The following is a 20,932-nucleotide window of genomic DNA, read 5'->3' on the forward strand; positions in this document are numbered from 1 at the left end:
ATCCGCAGGGGGCCTCTTCATCACGGTCTGTCATACAGACGTTGGGTGAGTACATCGCGTCTAATCAGGAGAAAGGGTCCCCGCTATGGGGGAGCACAGACATCACAGCCAGTGTGAGAATGAACAACCATTTGCCAGCAACCATCAACCTTTGTCCCCACCATCTCCTTCCGAATACCTTAAAACAGCTGAGGTATCTATCGCAGAGGGCATACCTTGCTGGTTAATTTCAAGTTCAATGATCTGAAACATTGTTAAATGTTTTTGCTAAATTGCTTTTCTCTCTTATAGGAGACTCAGCTTATCCTAACCAACCATGGTTTTTGGCACCGCTGAGTAATCTGACAACATCTGGGGAAGTTGTTTTCAATGAGGCCCGTGGAAGAACACATAGGCCTGTGGAGTGAGCTTTTGGGCTCCTGAAGGCCAGATTTCAACGTCTGGATAATAATGACAAATCAAGATGGCGGCGACTTGACGGACCAGAAATGCCTGGGAGACCTCAGGGCCACAGCCGAACAGCGTGATAATGACAGGAAGACGGCTGGGGCCGGTTTGTGTAGTGAAACTGAAGAATGCTGCGTATGAACTGGCAGAACAATGTGGAAATGATTGCAGAGGAGTAGGGTGAGCGCTACAGCTTGTCACGGATCGCGGCGGAACTAAAATGGTGGGCAGACATATCAGTGGCGTATAATGAGCGCTTCACGGAATGAACAGGAGAGGGACACTGTTCGGTTGTGATACAAACCCCCGCTCCCATACAGACGGTATTGAGGCACACACGCTGCACACGGGAGCGATCTGCCAGTACAAGCGATACATAACAGAGAGACCCAATAATTTTTTTAATTTTTTTTTCCTTTTTCTGGTTGCTGGGTTTAACGCGAGGGCTGGATAGAGCAGCCATGATGAGAATCAGCAAATGGAGCGAGGTGCTCTAAGCCCCAATGACGATGTCCCAACGTACATGAGTCGCTTGAATGCCTCCACACAGCGAGGGAATACTGGCCACGCACATAAAAAAAAAAGGGAAAAACGTCTCCTGTAAACTGCTGGGTTGCACTGGAGACTAGATGGCGTGTCTACTAATGATCACTCCCGCTCAATTATAAATGATGTCCGACATGCTGTGATAATTGGTGTGCCGACTGCTGTGGATATCTATTACGCCAACGAAGTACAGCGGGCCCCTGAGATTGGTGCTGGATGAAATCACGCTGGTGGGTAGAAGCCCTGGTGTTGCGGAGCTTGGGTGACAGCGTCGAAGGCAATTGCATGCAGATGGGAGTACACTTATGCCAGAGGCACTGGAGGAGATTACAGACGCGGCCACAAACACTGAACGGCCGCGGACGGCATGACGGGAGAGAAGACGGATGCCCGCTGGGGGGGTGAGAGCGAAGGTGTTGCAGATTCCCCTGCGCAGAGTGGTCGTCTGAGGCAGAGAGCTGCGGGGGTGAGAGAGCGGCATTGTGACTGATTTGGGGGGCTTGTGGATGCACCACGGCTCTGACCGCTGCGTCGGCCCCCCACCCGACTCGCGTGCGGTTGGGCTAATCCAGATACCCTACCCTCACTCACACGCAAGAGACACCAAAATTTTTGAAAGAGAAATGCAGACCCAACTAAAGAAGAGCAAGAACGAACCAGCTCCTGCTGACTCGCTGAGCTATGGGGGAGATTGACTTTGGGCTCCCACCTTTGATTATCACCTACCCAGCCAGACTTTGGACTAATGCGCCCGTGTCTCTCCTGACCTTACCTTCCCCCTCCCCCTTCCCCCAACCCTCCCCCCTCTCCGCTCCTACTCTTTCCAGCTTCTGTCCTCTGCCCTCTCATGCCCTTGCCCTTTGTCCCCACCCTGTTTTTCTGTGAACCTCTTCCCTCACCACTTGAGACTGATCTATTTTGTCTGATGCCTGATGGAGCTACCTTGTTTAGCTATAGGGGAGATGGGCCATGGATTCCCTCCTTGGTCGTCACCTACCCAGTCGGTCTTTAGACAGACTTCCTTTCGTCTCTACGGTTGTCTCTTCCCTTATCCTCACTCTCTCTCCTCCCCTACCCCCACTACTTTCTCCCTCCCTTCTCTCCCCCCCTACCCCCCACTACTTTCTCTGTCCCTTCTCTCCTACCCTAATGCATTGCCGACTGTTTGATTTAATGTTTACTTGTTCTTTTTCTGGTATATTGTTGAACCACATTGTTGCACTTCCTTTCGTCTCTCCTGTCATCTCCTCTCGCATCGTCCCTCTATTTATGTCTCTCTTTCCCTCCTCTCTCAATGTTTTGAGACCAAACTATTTTGTCTGATGCCCAACGGAGCTACGTGGTTTAGCTATAGGGGAGATGGGCCGTGGATTCCCTCCTTGGTCGTCACCCACCCAGTCGGTCTTTAGACAGACTTCCTTTCATCTCTACGGTTGTCTCTTCCCTTATCCTCACTTTCCCTCATCCCCTACGCCCCACTACTTTATCTCTCCTTTCTCTCCTCCCCTAATTGTATTGCTGATTGTTTGATTTAATGTTTACTTGTTGATCTTCTTCTAGTATATTGTTGAACCACATTGTTGCACTTCCTTTCGTCTCTCCTATCGTCTCCTACCGCATCCTCCCTCTATTTATGTCTCTCCCTCCCTCCTCTCTCAATGTTTTGAGACGGAACTATTTTGTCTGATGCCCGATGGAGCTACTTGGTTTAGCTATAGGGGAGATGGGCCGTGGATTCCCTCCTTGGTCGTCACCTACCCAGTCGGTCTTTAGGCAGACTTCTTTTCGTCTCTCCTTATTGTCTCTTCCCTAGCTCCTATCCTCTCTCCCCTGAATCTCTCCCCTTGCCTGCTACTCTGCCTACCCCCCTGTCCTTTATGCCCTTTGACTAAGCACTCCTTCTCCCCTTGTTGGGGAAAGATGCAATATTTATACTCTGAAGTCTCAGCGAACCCACTGAGTGAGTCCACTGCGCCAAGGGGGCCACTCACGCTTGAGGTATGGTATGGCACCCCTTGCCAAAGCACTCCCTCTCCCCTTTTTTGGTGAAGGATCCAGTATGTAGGCCTTGGAGTCTCAGAGACCCCTCTGAGAGAATCCACTGCATAAAGGGAGCCTCTCGCAATAGATATAGGGAAGGGATACCTCTTCCCCTGGGATCACAGCTTACTGGACTTTGGACGTTGCCTTGACTCGTCAGCCGGTTTGTGTCCCCGTCACCCTTTCCCTCCTCTCCTCATGCTGTGTCTCTCACCCTCCCCTCCTCTTTCCCGCCTTCATTATCTGTCTACTTCCCCTACTCCAACCCCGCTCCCCTGAATCTCTCACCTTGCCTTCTTTTCCCCTTACGTATTTGTGCTTATTGTTTATCTTGACCTTACAAGTAACTATGTTGCCATGCTCTAAGAACTGTGTAACCTTTATAACGATGTAACCTGTAACTATGATCTGATGCTCATGTAAAGCGCTCTGATACCTCCGGGTCTAGCCAGCGCTATATAAAACTTTTTAAATAAATAATATAAAATGGCGGAGCCCTCCCTATTCACCCGATATGGTGTGCCACATTACCATGGATTGCTGCACATTACACACCATAGCCCTGTGACAGAACATCCAACTCATTACAGAGGATAGAGACCATGAAGAGTCACTGGGTGTGGATGCTGAAATGCCAAATGAAGAAGATAGTGGCGCAGAGGAAGAAACTGACCTCATTCAAGATGTTATTGACAACTTTTTCACATGAATGTGAGTACATACTTACAGTGTAATTACATTACATGTTACGCCAACTTTTATTCTGATGAGGATGACAGCCTGTACTTGAATTTCTTTTAGAAAGGGCAAGTTATGTAAAATACAGTGCAATGATGTTTGTTTTGACAGATTGTTCTTAGAAAATGTGTCCTAAAATATATTGATATGTTATGTGAAAGTTTTGTAATGTAATCAACTAATTACTTTTTAAAAATCTGTTTAAGATTCTTTCACCATGCCATCTTTATTTGGAATTTCAAAGTTGTGACATTTGCAGATATGCTGCTGTTGCAAAGTACAAAGGAACATTGGCTGATCTTGTGAAACACACAAACAGATGTTGGGAGTACATATCTTGCACAAAGACACCTTGCACAGTCATTGAATAGAACGTTTTTAAGAGTGTGTTAGACTTGTTTTGTGTGTAACATTGGCATCAAGGCAATATGTGCTGCTTAAATTGCTCAACCACATGTGATAGTCAACACAAAGCATAGTAAACTCCCTTCACATTTGCAAAATCCTCATTTTGTGTTATTCTGATGTTGTTGATGTGTGTTTTTAATGTTGAAAGAACTTCTTGTAGCACAACACTTAAAGTTGTTTGGGCATTGCACCAGACACTGCAACCCTGTATTAGAAAGATCATGTGGCCACTAGATGGAGTAGTGCCATGATTTAGACTATTGGTGTTATTGATGTGGGATTCCTGTTGTGGGCCAGGAAATCTGGCTACTGCTGAGGACATAAATCAATAATAGCTAGCCACTTTGATCTGATGTATTTGTGTATATTCCATTCCTCCATGTTTGATAGGTCTGGAACTGTCAATGAGAAAAAGGCATTAAGTATTCAAATTATGCATAAGTTGTAATTTTAAAGAAAAAATGCCAAAATGTATTTCTTCCAATTTAATAAACTACTAGTTAATAGTCTGTGTTTTTGTTATTTTTGCTTGTTTCTTAAAAATGTGAGACACATTGCATACATGAAAATTACTTATGACTAAACAATTGTTTTAATGTGCACATTTTAAAATGTAAAAAAAGGAACCATTTGAGAAATGAACTACAACAGTCTTTAACTTTGCCAATTTAGTTTTTTTCAAAATACCCCCCCCCCCCCAATATAACACAGGATAAAAAAACAATACCAAAATTTGAAAGAGTCAATTATGGTGAATGAAACTATTATTGCAGTGGCAACATTGTTTGAAGTCCAATCTTCAAAATTCAATTGGCATTGATAAGGTAAATTTGTCCAGAAAGTAGTCCACAGAGTGAATGGTAGTCACACACTGAAGGAAATTAGGTTCTGTGTCTCTAGCTTATGGTGGAGGTGTTGCCATCCTCTCCTGCTAGTCTGCCTAATAGTACTCTCCTTAGGGTAGGAGGTGAATCCACAGTTGCAGGGACTGAAGTTGGAGCAGGTGTTTCCTGTTGTGGCTTGCCTATCTTTGGCTGAGACAGATGTAGATTGGCCAGATGTAGCTGGACCGCAGAAAGGGGAAGTAGTTCTTGGAAAGGTCTCGTACATATGGGTTAAAATATAATGCAATAGAAAAAAGCCGAGTTCGCTGCTTGCGTCCCCGTCTGCTGCACTGCTTGTCAGATCAGGAAACATTCCTCATGCGTAAAGTTTAGTCTTTGTCAAAGTTCAACAATATTATTCGCTAATTTTTATCGTTCTCATGTTCTAAATGTACTTCAAAAGTAGTTCACTCCGGAGACAGCCAGATAGTCCTTGAAATGTTTTATTTAGCATTTTCAAATGTCTGATGATGCCGAGGCTTTTACATAGACATGTGCTTCAAACATTATTACGAACAAACCAGTCTTGCCACCCAATGCATTTCGAACTATTTAGTTCTTCTTCAGGGGTACTGAAAAAAACAAATAAGTAAAGGGCCACATCAACTAATGATTAAAAATAACAGATTCATTCCATATAATTAATACGATCAAAAACATCAGTGTTTAGACAAACATTTCTTAACCCAAAATAACCTCTGTCGAGTATGCGGTAAAATTACACAGTGTTCATAGCGGCCCATTCGATTTAACCTTTCCCTCATGCTTACACATAGCTAAATTCAAAGACTTAATCCGAATAATGTACTCTCCCCACACCCCTAGTTGGTCAAACACTCAAGCCTCTAAGTATGAATGAAAATTATACCTGGTTATATACAGAAAGCCAGCGGCTTGTAACGAGTCTTTGTCTCTTCTCCTATGCCATGAGCTTAGCCACAATATCCTCTACCTAAGGTTTCCCTCCTTACTAGTTCTTAAATCCTCAACCCGCGCATTTACCCGCCTCTATTTTAATTACCATCACGTGTTCTCAATTAATCACCATGTGGGTTTTTAACCAAAAAACTACATTCCCCACCATGCATCTACAATTTCCAACAAAAATCCGCTCGCGCAAAATATACAATGAATATTTTAAAATCGACACAGTCACAAATTGTAAATCATCACTAAATACTAAACAGTGTAAAGATACAACTGAACCCTGGTGCATAAGTTCAACATACGATAAATAACAAACAATTTCAATTTTAACTTAAAAGGAACATGGTCCGTATGAGATGTTATCATCTGCGTTTCGTTTGTACGTGTAAGCTGCCTCCTTAATGACAAGGTTCTTCCGAAGATTAAATTTTCAAAACTTGGTATAACAATCGGGGTGCACACAGCTTGTGGGACAAAAACTGTTTGCTAAACATTTGAAAATATAGCGTGTGCACACCTTCCCTTTTTTTTGATACGTTCTCCATTTCATCTTTTTTTTAAACCCTTTGGTGATTGCGTGCAAAGCAGAGCTGTGTTCATCCCAACACAGTAATCTAACAATAGAAAAAAGCCGAGTTCGCTGCTTGCGTCCCCGTCTGCTGCACTGCTTGTCAGATCAGGAAACATTCCTCATGTGTAAAGTTTAGTCTTTGTCAAAGTTCAACAATATTATTCGCTAATTTTTATCGTTCTCATGTTCTAAATGTACTTCAAAAGTAGTTCACTCCGGAGACAGCCAGATAGTCCTTGAAATGTTTTATTTAGCATTTTCAAATGTCTGATGATGCCGAGGCTTTTACATAGACATGTGCTTCAAACATTATTACGAACAAACCAGTCTTGCCACCCAATGCATTTCGAACTATTTAGTTCTTCTTCAGGGGTACTGAAAATGATTAAAAATAACAGATTCATTCCATATAATTAATACGATCAAAAACATCAGTGTTTAGACAAACATTTCTTAACCCAAAATAACCTCTGTCGAGTATGCGGTAAAATTACACAGTGTTCATAGCGGCCCATTCGATTTAACCTTTCCCTCATGCTTACACATAGCTAAATTCAAAGATTTAATCCGAATAATGTACTCTCCCCACATTATTCGGATTAAGTCTTTGAATTTAGCTATGTGTAAGCATGAGGGAAAGGTTAAATCGAATGGGCCGCTATGAACACTGTGTAATTTTACTGCATACTCGACAGAGGTTATTTTGGGTTAAGAAATGTTTGTCTAAACACTGATGTTTTTGATCGTATTAATTATATGGAATGAATCTGTTATTTTTAATCATTAGTTGATGTGGCCCTTTACTTATTTGTTTTTTTCAGTACCCCTGAAGAAGAACTAAATAGTTCGAAATGCATTGGGTGGCAAGACTGGTTTGTTCGTAATAATGTTTGAAGCACATGTCTATGTAAAAGCCTCGGCATCATCAGACATTTGAAAATGCTAAATAAAACATTTCAAGGACTATCTGGCTGTCTCCGGAGTGAACTTCTTTTGAAGTACATTTAGAACATGAGAACGATAAAAATTAGCGAATAATATTGTTGAACTTTGACAAAGACTAAACTTTACGCATGAGGAATGTTTCCTGATCTGACAAGCAGTGCAGCAGACGGGGACGCAAGCAGCGAACTCGGCTTTTTTCTATTGTTAGATTACTGTGTTGGGATGAACACAGCTCTGCTTTGCACGCAATCACCAAAGGGTTTAAAAAAAAGATGAAATGGAGAACGTATCAAAAAAAAGGGAAGGTGTGCACACGCTATATTTTCAAATGTTTAGCAAACAGTTTTTGTCCCACAAGCTGTGTGCACCCTGATTGTTATACCAAGTTTTGAAAATTTAATCTTCGGAAGAACCTTGTCATTAAGGAGGCAGCTTACACGTACAAACGAAACGCAGATGATAACATCTCATACGGACCATGTTCCTTTTAAGTTAAAATTGAAATTGTTTGTTATTTATCGTATGTTGAACTTATGCACCAGGGTTCAGTTGTATCTTTACACTGTTTAGTATTTAGTGATGATTTACAATTTGTGACTGTGTCGATTTTAAAATATTCATTGTATATTTTGCGCGAGCGGATTTTTGTTGGAAATTGTAGATGCATGGTGGGGAATGTAGTTTTTTGGTTAAAAACCCACATGGTGATTAATTGAGAACACGTGATGGTAATTAAAATAGAGGCGGGTAAATGCGCGGGTTGAGGATTTAAGAACTAGTAAGGAGGGAAACCTTAGGTAGAGGATATTGTGGCTAAGCTCATGGCATAGGAGAAGAGACAAAGACTCGTTACAAGCCGCTGGCTTTCTGTATATAACCAGGTATAATTTTCATTCATACTTAGAGGCTTGAGTGTTTGACCAACTAGGGGTGTGGGGAGAGTACATTATTCGGATTAAGTCTTTGAATTTAGCTATGTGTAAGCATGAGGGAAAGGTTAAATCGAATGGGCCGCTATGAACACTGTGTAATTTTACCGCATACTCGACAGAGGTTATTTTGGGTTAAGAAATGTTTGTCTAAACACTGATGTTTTTGATCGTATTAATTATATGGAATGAATCTGTTATTTTTAATCATTAGTTGATGTGGCCCTTTACTTATTTGTTTTTTTCAGTACCCCTGAAGAAGAACTAAATAGTTCGAAATGCATTGGGTGGCAAGACTGGTTTGTTCGTAATAATGTTTGAAGCACATGTCTATGTAAAAGCCTCGGCATCATCAGACATTTGAAAATGCTAAATAAAACATTTCAAGGACTATCTGGCTGTCTCCGGAGTGAACTACTTTTGAAGTACATTTAGAACATGAGAACGATAAAAATTAGCGAATAATATTGTTGAACTTTGACAAAGACTAAACTTTACGCATGAGGAATGTTTCCTGATCTGACAAGCAGTGCAGCAGACGGGGACGCAAGCAGCGAACTCGGCTTTTTTCTATTGTTAGATTACTGTGTTGGGATGAACACAGCTCTGCTTTGCACGCAATCACCAAAGGGTTTAAAAAAAAGATGAAATGGAGAACGTATCAAAAAAAAGGGAAGGTGTGCACACGCTATATTTTCAAATGTTTAGCAAACAGTTTTTGTCCCACAAGCTGTGTGCACCCCGATTGTTATACCAAGTTTTGAAAATGTAATCTTCGGAAGAACCTTGTCATTAAGGAGGCAGCTTACACGTACAAACGAAACGCAGATGATAACATCTCATACGGACCATGTTCCTTTTAAGTTAAAATTGAAATTGTTTGTTATTTATCGTATGTTGAACTTATGCACCAGGGTTCAGTTGTATCTTTACACTGTTTAGTATTTAGTGATGATTTACAATTTGTGACTGTGTCGATTTTAAAATATTCATTGTATATTTTGCGCGAGCGGATTTTTGTTGGAAATTGTAGATGCATGGTGGGGAATGTAGTTTTTTGGTTAAAAACCCACATGGTGATTAATTGAGAACACGTGATGGTAATTAAAATAGAGGCGGGTAAATGCGCGGGTTGAGGATTTAAGAACTAGTAAGGAGGGAAACCTTAGGTAGAGGATATTGTGGCTAAGCTCATGGCATAGGAGAAGAGACAAAGACTCGTTACAAGCCGCTGGCTTTCTGTATATAACCAGGTATAATTTTCATTCATACTTAGAGGCTTGAGTGTTTGACCAACTAGGGGTGTGGGGAGAGTACATCATTCGGATTAAGTCTTTGAATTTAGCTATGTGTAAGCATGAGGGAAAGGTTAAATCGAATGGGCCGCTATGAACACTGTGTAATTTTACCGCATACTCGACAGAGGTTATTTTGGGTTAAGAAATGTTTGTCTAAACACTGATGTTTTTGATCGTATTAATTATATGGAATGAATCTGTTATTTTTAATCATTAGTTGATGTGGCCCTTTACTTATTTGTTTTTTTCAGCACCCCTGAAGAAGAACTAAATAGTTCGAAATGCATTGGGTGGCAAGACTGGTTTGTTCGTAATAATGTTTGAAGCACATGTCTATGTAAAAGCCTCGGCATCATCAGACATTTGAAAATGCTAAATAAAACATTTCAAGGACTATCTGGCTGTCTCCGGAGTGAACTACTTTTGAAGTACATTTAGAACATGAGAACGATAAAAATTAGCGAATAATATTGTTGAACTTTGACAAAGACTAAACTTTACGCATGAGGAATGTTTCCTGATCTGACAAGCAGTGCAGCAGACGGGGACGCAAGCAGCGAACTCAGCTTTTTTCTATTGTTAGATTACTGTGTTGGGATGAACACAGCTCTGCTTTGCACGCAATCACCAAAGGGTTTAAAAAAAAGATGAAATGGAGAACGTATCAAAAAAAAGGGAAGGTGTGCACACGCTATATTTTCAAATGTTTAGCAAACAGTTTTTGTCCCACAAGCTGTGTGCACCCCGATTGTTATACCAAGTTTTGAAAATTTAATCTTCGGAAGAACCTTGTCATTAAGGAGGCAGCTTACACGTACAAACGAAACGCAGATGATAACATCTCATACGGACCATGTTCCTTTTAAGTTAAAATTGAAATTGTTTGTTATTTATCGTATGTTGAACTTATGCACCAGGGTTCAGTTGTATCTTTACACTGTTTAGTATTTAGTGATGATTTACAATTTGTGACTGTGTCGATTTTAAAATATTCATTGTATATTTTGCGCGAGCGGATTTTTGTTGGAAATTGTAGATGCATGGTGGGGAATGTAGTTTTTTGGTTAAAAACCCACATGGTGATTAATTGAGAACACGTGATGGTAATTAAAATAGAGGCGGGTAAATGCGCGGGTTGAGGATTTAAGAACTAGTAAGGAGGGAAACCTTAGGTAGAGGATATTGTGGCTAAGCTCATGGCATAGGAGAAGAGACAAAGACTCGTTACAAGCCGCTGGCTTTCTGTATATAACCAGGTATAATTTTCATTCATACTTAGAGGCTTGAGTGTTTGACCAACTAGGGGTGTGGGGAGAGTACATTATTCGGATTAAGTCTTTGAATTTAGCTATGTGTAAGCATGAGGGAAAGGTTAAATCGAATGGGCCGCTATGAACACTGTGTAATTTTACCGCATACTCGACAGAGGTTATTTTGGGTTAAGAAATGTTTGTCTAAACACTGATGTTTTTGATCGTATTAATTATATGGAATGAATCTGTTATTTTTAATCATTAGTTGATGTGGCCCTTTACTTATTTGTTTTTTTCAGTACCCCTGAAGAAGAACTAAATAGTTCGAAATGCATTGGGTGGCAAGACTGGTTTGTTCGTAATAATGTTTGAAGCACATGTCTATGTAAAAGCCTCGGCATCATCAGACATTTGAAAATGCTAAATAAAACATTTCAAGGACTATCTGGCTGTCTCCGGAGTGAACTACTTTTGAAGTACATTTAGAACATGAGAACGATAAAAATTAGCGAATAATATTGTTGAACTTTGACAAAGACTAAACTTTACGCATGAGGAATGTTTCCTGATCTGACAAGCAGTGCAGCAGACGGGGACGCAAGCAGCGAACTCGGCTTTTTTCTATTGTTAGATTACTGTGTTGGGATGAACACAGCTCTGCTTTGCACGCAATCACCAAAGGGTTTAAAAAAAAGATGAAATGGAGAACGTATCAAAAAAAAGGGAAGGTGTGCACACGCTATATTTTCAAATGTTTAGCAAACAGTTTTTGTCCCACAAGCTGTGTGCACCCCGATTGTTATACCAAGTTTTGAAAATGTAATCTTCGGAAGAACCTTGTCATTAAGGAGGCAGCTTACACGTACAAACGAAACGCAGATGATAACATCTCATACGGACCATGTTCCTTTTAAGTTAAAATTGAAATTGTTTGTTATTTATCGTATGTTGAACTTATGCACCAGGGTTCAGTTGTATCTTTACACTGTTTAGTATTTAGTGAGGATTTACAATTTGTGACTGTGTCGATTTTAAAATATTCATTGTATATTTTGCGCAAGCGGATTTTTGTTGGAAATTGTAGATGCATGGTGGGGAATGTAGTTTTTTGGTTAAAAACCCACATGGTGATTAATTGAGAACACGTGATGGTAATTAAAATAGAGGCGGGTAAATGCGCGGGTTGAGGATTTAAGAACTAGTAAGGAGGGAAACCTTAGGTAGAGGATATTGTGGCTAAGCTCATGGCATAGGAGAAGAGACAAAGACTCGTTACAAGCCGCTGGCTTTCTGTATATAACCAGGTATAATTTTCATTCATACTTAGAGGCTTGAGTGTTTGACCAACTAGGGGTGTGGGGAGAGTACATTATTCGGATTAAGTCTTTGAATTTAGCTATGTGTAAGCATGAGGGAAAGGTTAAATCGAATGGGCCGCTATGAACACTGTGTAATTTTACCGCATACTCGACAGAGGTTATTTTGGGTTAAGAAATGTTTGTCTAAACACTGATCTTTTTGATCGTATTAATTATATGGAATGAATCTGTTATTTTTAATCATTAGTTGATGTGGCCCTTTACTTATTTGTTTTTTTCAGTACCCCTGAAGAAGAACTAAATAGTTCGAAATGCATTGGGTGGCAAGACTGGTTTGTTCGTAATAATGTTTGAAGCACATGTCTATGTAAAAGCCTCGGCATCATCAGACATTTGAAAATGCTAAATAAAACATTTCAAGGACTATCTGGCTGTCTCCGGAGTGAACTACTTTTGAAGTACATTTAGAACATGAGAACGATAAAAATTAGCGAATAATATTGTTGAACTTTGACAAAGACTAAACTTTACGCATGAGGAATGTTTCCTGATCTGACAAGCAGTGCAGCAGACGGGGACTCAAGCAGCGAACTCGGCTTTTTTCTATTGTTAGATTACTGTGTTGGGATGAACACAGCTCTGCTTTGCACGCAATCACCAAAGGGTTTAAAAAAAAGATGAAATGGAGAACGTATCAAAAAAAAGGGAAGGTGTGCACACGCTATATTTTCAAATGTTTAGCAAACAGTTTTTGTCCCACAAGCTGTGTGCACCCCGATTGTTATACCAAGTTTTGAAAATGTAATCTTCGGAAGAACCTTGTCATTAAGGAGGCAGCTTACACGTACAAACGAAACGCAGATGATAACATCTCATACGGACCATGTTCCTTTTAAGTTAAAATTGAAATTGTTTGTTATTTATCGTATGTTGAACTTATGCACCAGGGTTCAGTTGTATCTTTACACTGTTTAGTATTTAGTGAGGATTTACAATTTGTGACTGTGTCGATTTTAAAATATTCATTGTATATTTTGCGCGAGCGGATTTTTGTTGGAAATTGTAGATGCATGGTGGGGAATGTAGTTTTTTGGTTAAAAACCCACATGGTGATTAATTGAGAACACGTGATGGTAATTAAAATAGAGGCGGGTAAATGCGCGGGTTGAGGATTTAAGAACTAGTAAGGAGGGAAACCTTAGGTAGAGGATATTGTGGCTAAGCTCATGGCATAGGAGAAGAGACAAAGACTCGTTACAAGCCGCTGGCTTTCTGTATATAACCAGGTATAATTTTCATTCATACTTAGAGGCTTGAGTGTTTGACCAACTAGGGGTGTGGGGAGAGTACATTATTCGGATTAAGTCTTTGAATTTAGCTATGTGTAAGCATGAGGGAAAGGTTAAATCGAATGGGCCGCTATGAACACTGTGTAATTTTACCGCATACTCGACAGAGGTTATTTTGGGTTAAGAAATGTTTGTCTAAACACTGATGTTTTTGATCGTATTAATTATATGGAATGAATCTGTTATTTTTAATCATTAGTTGATGTGGCCCTTTACTTATTTGTTTTTTTCAGTACCCCTGAAGAAGAACTAAATAGTTCGAAATGCATTGGGTGGCAAGACTGGTTTGTTCGTAATAATGTTTGAAGCACATGTCTATGTAAAAGCCTCGGCATCATCAGACATTTGAAAATGCTAAATAAAACATTTCAAGGACTATCTGGCTGTCTCCGGAGTGAACTACTTTTGAAGTACATTTAGAACATGAGAACGATAAAAATTAGCGAATAATATTGTTGAACTTTGACAAAGACTAAACTTTACGCATGAGGAATGTTTCCTGATCTGACAAGCAGTGCAGCAGACGGGGACGCAAGCAGCGAACTCGGCTTTTTTCTATTGTTAGATTACTGTGTTGGGATGAACACAGCTCTGCTTTGCAAGCAATCACCAAAGGGTTTAAAAAAAAGATGAAATGGAGAACGTATCAAAAAAAAGGGAAGGTGTGCACACGCTATATTTTCAAATGTTTAGCAAACAGTTTTTGTCCCACAAGCTGTGTGCACCCCGATTGTTATACCAAGTTTTGAAAATGTAATCTTCGGAAGAACCTTGTCATTAAGGAGGCAGCTTACACGTACAAACGAAACGCAGATGATAACATCTCATACGGACCATGTTCCTTTTAAGTTAAAATTGAAATTGTTTGTTATTTATCGTATGTTGAACTTATGCACCAGGGTTCAGTTGTATCTTTACACTGTTTAGTATTTAGTGAGGATTTACAATTTGTGACTGTGTCGATTTTAAAATATTCATTGTATATTTTGCGCGAGCGGATTTTTGTTGGCAATTGTAGATGCATGGTGGGGAATGTAGTTTTTTGGTTAAAAACCCACATGGTGATTAATTGAGAACACGTGATGGTAATTAAAATAGAGGCGGGTAAATGCGCGGGTTGAGGATTTAAGAACTAGTAAGGAGGGAAACCTTAGGTAGAGGATATTGTGGCTAAGCTCATGGCATAGGAGAAGAGACAAAGACTCGTTACAAGCCGCTGGCTTTCTGTATATAACCAGGTATAATTTTCATTCATACTTAGAGGCTTGAGTGTTTGACCAACTAGGGGTGTGGGGAGAGTACATTATTCGGATTAAGTCTTTGAATTTAGCTATGTTTAAGCATGAGGGAAAGGTTAAATCGAATGGGCCGCTATGAACACTGTGTAATTTTACCGCATACTCGACAGAGGTTATTTTGGGTTAAGAAATGTTTGTCTAAACACTGATGTTTTTGATCGTATTAATTATATGGAATGAATCTGTGGCTCACTGGTTAGAGGAGGCAGACCTGGAAGCAGAGGTCAGCCCGGGACCAGGGTTCAATTCCCAGCTCGGCCGGGTCTTGAGTCCTAAAATGTCCATGGACTCGACAATTCTCGCTCCGGTGCCTACTCGATTCACGGGTTCACACTCTGCGACTCTGGGCAATAGCTTGCTTAATCTCCACAACGGCCCCTCGCGGCGGGATGCCTGGCTTTCACCTTGCGGATACCCTGCCGGGGTTATCTCACAGGGGAATACCAGGATGGGTTCCCTAAGCAAGCGCTTAGAAACCGCTCGGTGATTTGCGCTATATAAATTCCTGTACATTTACATTTACAATCTGTTATTTTTAATCATTAGTTGATGTGGCCCTTTACTTATTTGTTTTTTTCAGTACCCCTGAAGAAGAACTAAATAGTTCGAAATGCATTGGGTGGCAAGACTGGTTTGTTCGTAATAATGTTTGAAGCACATGTCTATGTAAAAGCCTCGGCATCATCAGACATTTGAAAATGCTAAATAAAACATTTCAAGGACTATCTGGCTGTCTCCGGAGTGAACTACTTTTGAAGTACATTTAGAACATGAGAACGATAAAAATTAGCGAATAATATTGTTGAACTTTGACAAAGACTAAACTTTACGCATGAGGAATGTTTCCTGATCTGACAAGCAGTGCAGCAGACGGGGACGCAAGCAGCGAACTCGGCTTTTTTTTATTGTTAGATTACTGTGTTGGGATGAACACAGCTCTGCTTTGCACGCAATCACCAAAGGGTTTAAAAAAAAGATGTAATGGAGAACGTATCAAAAAAAAGGGAAGGTGTGCACACGCTATATTTTCAAATGTTTAAAATATAATGCACCACCCCTGTCAGGAAGCTGAAATTGGAGTTCAGAGTCCCCATCTGTCCATTGTGCTCCCTCTGCAACTGCTTCATCTCCCGGAGCTCTGTTAGGACCTGGCCCATCGTGTTTTCAGACTGATGGAGGAATCCCAAGACTTGGTCAATGGTGGCCTGGGTGACAGTGAACCTAGTTGCCTCACTATGTTGGCACACAGATTCCATCTCACCCACTACCCTGGGTCCTGGACCCAGTGTGCCCCATCCCTCTGGTTTATGGCTGAACTGGAGGTAGTGGTGATGGTGTATCAACAGCACTCAGAACTTGGAGGTGAAAGATTGGTGTGATGTCGGTTAGGACACAGGAAGTTGAGATATGCATAGGCTGAGGTGTGGCAACAGCTGGGATGGGAGGTGTAGGTGTGAGCTGAGTGAGACTCACAGAGGTGCTCTACCCAAACAGACCAGATGGATCAGACTGTTCCCTGTCAAACATTCTTTCAAGAGTGTAGTCCTCACTGAAGACTTGATCCTGAACTCAAGTGGAGGTATCTGCATTGGTAGATGGTTGCCCACATACTCTGGCTGCTGGACCTATTGTAAAGTAATGAGAAATAGAAAATATTTAAGTCTTGATAATACATCTAATTTTTTTAAGCAAAAATATGAAGCAACTTAAAAGTAAAAAGTAAAAGATTAAAATGATTGTAACTTTCAGTGGTATAATAGGTTACACAAACAGTTAAAAGATACACTAAACTATTTAAAAAAAAGCAGGGTGGCTAATATTCAGACCTTTACAAACGTAGGAGGATAGATAGCATTAGTACATGTTCACAAAAATAAATAACCACTTATATTCAGCATATAAATGTACCTACCTTACACTTTTATAGCAAATAAACTTTGATTTGTCAAAACACATAACACCAATTTCATCAAAAAACATGGATAGGACAGCATACTAAATTAAATACATAAACATTTCAAAACATAGCATGATATAGAAATTGATCAATACATAACACTTTGACATATGTGATAACATTGCAATATGAGTTTCACAAACCCAAAACAAGATATAATGGTAGTTGTATTGATTTCAATTAAACATTAACAACACTTGCACATTTGTAAGTAAAACATACCTAGTGAAATTATGCTGTTAAAACGAACACAAAAACGTCCCGCCAAAGATGTCAGGAGACGCCGCGCACTGTGCTTAGATAGTCCTTCCAGACTATTAGTAAAATACTTAAAGTCAAAAACCATGAACTGAACAGGTACAATGATTTAAACAAATACTATCACACAATTTGCTGAATATTTTCTTTTATGTGCATCATAAATCTTTAAAGCAAATGCTTAGAATTATACCAAATGACAAAATACATCTTGTTCAAATGAAAATTGTACATTCAATCGTCATAACAAATCAATGACATCTCATTGGTTAATATCTTTCATGACAATACATCACATAATCAAATTTTTCGATGACGTGCCCGATGCATTTCGGGACAGCGATGTCCCTTCCTCAGGGGAAATCTGTAAAAGCAAATAAGGACTCTTCAAAATCATAATGAGCGACCAAAAATGCTGATTCAATATTAAAAGACACCATAAGCGGGTTGAAAATTACTAACCACATAATAACTCTTAAAGTCGCAGATGCTGAGTGATCAATGATTGACATCTTTAAGATTAATGGATGAGCATGTTATTCTATATAAACATGCTTATACCATGACAATGAAATGGAAGTGAACTGACACCACCCGTGTTAAACCATGAAATAGACAGTTCCTATTCACAGGTAGAGGAAACAAATGACATGCTTCTAAGACAACCAGTGGCAAAACCAGTGAAACAAGCAATAAACAACAAATAACGTGATAGAGGAATCCCTTCCTGCTAATGAAAACAAACCAGTGTTTGAAAAGTCAAAAAGTGAAAATGTGTAGGAGAGTACCTGGCTGAGTACTGCTAATCACCATCTACAAACAATGACAAACAAGAAGCTGAGTAATCCATAATCTGGCTAATGTTATTAACGTATGACCCCACTACACAACTACAAGAGATGTTACACCAACTATTAATGGAAGCACTCAATAATGAATGGATTACAGAACAAATAAAGGCTTACTTAACAACACAGAATCCACAACGTCCTAGACTGTACATGATACCAAAAATGCACAAGGATGCGAATAACCCACCGTTCAGGCCGATTGTTTCTGCCTGTGGGTCAATTTTTGACACTGTTGGTAAATTTTTGGACTTCTATTTGCAAAAGTTTGTGCAACATTGGCGAACATACCTGAAGGACACGACGCATTTTTTGCAAAAATTATCTTCAAGTACAGTTGAGGCAGACACCACTGTGTACCTGTGCACAATAGACGTTACAGCTCTGTACACGTCAATTCCTCATGAAGCTGGTCTTGAAGCAGTAGAATGGGCACTCCTTCAGACATCTGACATTACCATGGAAAAGGTGTTTTTGTTGCAACTGTTAAAATTTTGTCTGCACAACAGCTATTTTGAATGGCAGCAACATGTTTACATACAGCTTACAGGGACCTCTATGGGTTTCTCCGGGGCCCCGGCGTATGCAAATATTTATATGGCACAATATGAATCAGATCTCATCATTTCCAATCCTGACTGGTGGAGCAATATCCTGATGTATTGTCGGTTTATATACTTTTACAACGCATACCATTACAACGTAAGTAGGGTTTTTGGGTAAAGGGGTATTTTTAGGGTTCAGGGCTAGGTATAGGTTTTTGGGTAAAGGGGTATTTTTAGGGTTCAGGGCTAGGTTTGGGTTTTTTGGGTAAAGGGTTATTTTTAGGGTTCAGGGCTAGGTATGGGTTTTTGGGTGAAGGGGTATTTTTAGGGTTCAGGGCTAGGTTTGGGTTTTTGGGTAAAGGGGTATTTTTAGGGTTCAGGGCTAGGTATTGTTTTTTGGGTAAAGGGGTATTTTTAGGGTTCAGGGCTAGGTTTGGGTTTTTGGGTAAAGGGGTGTATTTAGGGTTCAGGGCTAGGTTTGGGTTTTTGGGTAAAGGGGTATTTTTAGGGTTCAGGGCTAGGTTTGGGTTTTTTGGGTAAAGGGGTATTTTTAGGGTTCAGGGCAAGGTTTGGGTTTTTTGGGTAAAAGGGTATTTTTAGGGTTCAGGGCTAGGTATGGGTTTTTGGGTAAAGGGGTATATTTAGGGTTCAGGGCTAGGTATTGTTTTTTGGGTAAAGGGGTATTTTTAGGGTTCAGGGCTAGGTTTGGGTTTTTGGGTAAAGGGGTGTTTTTAGGGTTCAGGGCTAGGTTTGGGTTTTGGGGTAAAGGGGTATTTTTAGGGTTCAGGGCTAGGTTTGGGTTTTTGGGTAAAGGGGTATTTTTCGGGTTCAGGGCTAGGTATGGGTTTTTGGGTAAAGGGGTATTTTTAGGGTTCATGGCTAGGTTTGGGTTTTTGGGTAAAGGGGTATTTTTAGGGTTCAGGGCTAGGTTTGGGTTTTTTGGGTAAAGGGGTATTTTTAGGGTTCAGGGCTAGGTTTGGGTTTTTTGGGTAAAAGGGTATTTTTAGAGTTCAGGGCTAGGTATGGGTTTTTGGGTAAAGGGGTATTATTAGGGTTCAGGGCTAGGTATGGGTTTTTGGGTAAAGGGGTATTTTTAGGGTTCAGGGCTAGGTATGGGTTTTTGGGTAAATGGGTATTTTTAGGGTTCAGGGCTAGGTTTGGGTTTTTGGGTAAAGAGGTATTTTTAGGGTTCAGGGCTAGGTATGGGTTTTTGGGTAAAGGGGTATTTTTAGGGTTCAGGGCTAGGTATGGGTTTTTGGGTAAAGGGGTATTTTTAAAAATTAAATTAAATTATAAAACAATTTAATTAAATTAAAATTAAATAAAATTAAATTATATTAAATTTAGTAACTTACATTTAAAAAAAATTATATACTTACCTATACTTACGTTGTAATGGTATGCGTTGTAAAGGTATATGCGTTGTAAAAAAATGCGTTGTTATGGTATTCGTTGTAATGGATCCTGCTTGTAAAAGTTGCGTTGTAAAATCATGCGTTGTAATAGTATGCGTTATAACGTCATACATCCAATCCTAACACCCTGGCGGCGAAGGAGTAATCTTAGCCAGCAGAAATGTCCACAATATCGACAGCAGTGAACCGTTTATGCGACCAGGCGAGGCCGGTACAAGTAAGAGAGGTAGGGTGGGGCGGGGGGGAAATCGATATACAACTGGATAGGGAAAAATAAATAAATAAATAAAACCACTTGCACTCTCCACATCTGCAATGCAGTGAGTGTAAGGTAAGAGTTTTAGGTATTCTTTTTATTTTCCCTATCTTGTCGTATGTCAACCTCCCCCACCCAAGCCCCGTCCCACCACCCACCGCTCTTACCTGTACTGGCAGTGCCAGAAGTCGACTGAAAACACTCTGTTGACGCAGACGGCGATTCAGACTGCACACTTCTAAATACAGCTAGTGGGATTCTGTCAGCTTGATGGAGTACTGATAAGCTCCTCCGCAGAGGGATGACGGGAGTCCTGTGAAGGTCTAAATCATGCCCTATGTCTGAGAACTTGGTAAAGAACTTCCAGTAGATATTTGTAAAACCAAAATAACTCTGGTTTTCTTTAACACAGGAGTGAGATGCCCAGTGAACAACTGCATCTACCCTATTTGTGTCCAAGTGAATCCAAGATGGACTTATAAAGAACCCTAGGAATCCATAGAGGTAGTATGGAAAGCACAAACATTGTGCTTGGCATACACATTATTGTGCAACAAGGTTTACACATAAATTACATGTTCTTGTTTTATTTTAAAGAAGATCAGAATGTCTTCAATATGGGCAACCACATCAATGTTCGGGAGGTACAGGATCTCATTTATCAAAAATTGGAAAGGGGCGGGTCTTAAAGGCATACAAAA

This window comes from Lissotriton helveticus, chromosome 1_1, assembly GCF_964261635.1.
Source record: "Lissotriton helveticus chromosome 1_1, aLisHel1.1, whole genome shotgun sequence".
NCBI classification, from domain to species: Eukaryota; Metazoa; Chordata; class Amphibia; order Caudata; family Salamandridae; genus Lissotriton; species Lissotriton helveticus.